The sequence below is a fragment of the Gymnoscopelus microlampas genome, assembly GCF_963454915.1.
Source record: "Gymnoscopelus microlampas genome assembly, chromosome: 16".
Lineage (NCBI taxonomy): Eukaryota > Metazoa > Chordata > Actinopteri > Myctophiformes > Myctophidae > Gymnoscopelus > Gymnoscopelus microlampas.
In genome coordinates this window covers 1,036,091-1,038,016 of record NC_139953.1, presented here as the reverse complement: position 1 = coordinate 1,038,016, position 1,926 = coordinate 1,036,091, and positions in this window count along the sequence as shown.

The window sequence follows — 1,926 nt, the reverse complement described above, 5'->3', positions numbered from 1 at the left end:
AATTCTGACATTATTCGTACCGTTAGGTTAGTGTGAGGTATTATGCTGTCGCACCTATAAACAAATACATTGCATATTTGAAAATAGACGATCTACAAGCTCACAACGTGTCGCAGCTATTTTCAGAGAAAAATCTTGAAAAAAATTGGAACATTTTGGAATATTTTCCAAATCCACACAAATCTTGTATGGGGGTCTAGCACATTGGCACAACATATTTTCAGAAGGGGGGGGGGGGGGGCTGCGGACACATACACATTATGCGTTGTTTACTTTAAACCACTGGTTTAAACAACATTAGAAAACAAGGCCAAATAAGCAACTACACTTTAGAAATAAGCCCCAAAAAAATCAACAGTATTCACAACAATATTTAAAAGCAACTCTACAGAAAAACAAGCCCAAAGTCGCTTATAATAAGTGGACATGGCAACACCGTTTCTGAGTTGCATTATGTACTTTTAAGCTGGTTGACTTGTTGTTTGTTTCAGAGCGAGAGATAGAGACATACAGTACAGAGAAATAGAGAATTATTTAATGTAAATCAGTAGCGTCCTGTCTCGGTCTCGTGCATATTTCACGGGAGCCTTGCACGTTTTCGTGAGACGTTGGTTAAAATGAATTGGAATAAAAACAAATGTATGTATCGGGTCTGGATAGCATCGTAGTGAACTATCCTACAGTGTGTGATCCCTTGCGATCAATGTATAGTGTGAAAACCACAACGATATATGACAGACGATTTCAAGAAATAGAGTCCTGTAGTGAGAAATGCTTAACGATCAGATGACTCCCCGACCACTTTAAAAGTCCTACAGTGTGAACCTGCCTTTAGGGATAGGGTCAGTTATACTGTAATGGGGCCAGTCGGACAAACGTGGCCATCGGAGTAATGACACTGTTGATGACCTAAAGGCCATTAAGGGCATGGCACCCCTACACCTTCAGGACATGATCCAACCCCACACCCCATCTCTTTGAATAACTAACCACAACATTAATGTTAAATAATTAATAATAATTAGAGTAACCATACTAACCACAATATTGATGTTAAGTAACAATAACATTCATAACTAACCACATCATTAATGTTAAATAATTAATAATACTTAGAGTAACCATACTAACCACAACATTGATGTTAAGTAACCATTGTATTTATAACTAACCACAGTGATAATGTTTAGTAACCATACTATTAATAACTATCCACAGTATTAATGTTAGAGGTTCTTACATTTATAATGAAGGTTGTGGTTAATCTCTCTTCTCTTCTATGTCAGACTTGCAGACTGTCTCTCTTTCTCTAACTTTATTCTTAGACTGTCACATGATTTCAGACACTTAATCCAATACAGTCCAATCCAAGTTTATTCATGAAGCACATTTCAAAACATCTGAGTTGACCATAGTTCTCTACAGTCAATACATGAAATAAAAGCACAATAAAACACAAGCAAAGTCTGTCAAACTTGGTTAAAAGCCATTAAGGAATATAAATTAGTTTTATGACAAAGTTTTAAAAACAGATAGCGTGGGGGCCAGCCTGACGTGGGTGGAGGGACTCGTTCCAAAGTTTGTGGTTTACAACTGAGAAAGCTATGCGAGAAGGCTATCCTGTGCTTGAGTCCCATCGTAGGGATGCCAAGTAGCAACTGGTCAGCTGAACTCAGTTACCTTGAGGGGATATCAATTTTAAGAAGACAAGTGTATGCTGACGCTAAACCAATAAAACTATTTGAAGAAATAAAAAATATATAAAAATCATAAGTATATATATATATATATATATATATATATATATATATATATATATATATATATATATATCTTCAAAGCTATCTTCAAAGGATTTTTATGCATTTTATACAATACATACGACATGCATATTCATAACACAAATTTGAGGTCGGAATAAGTCCT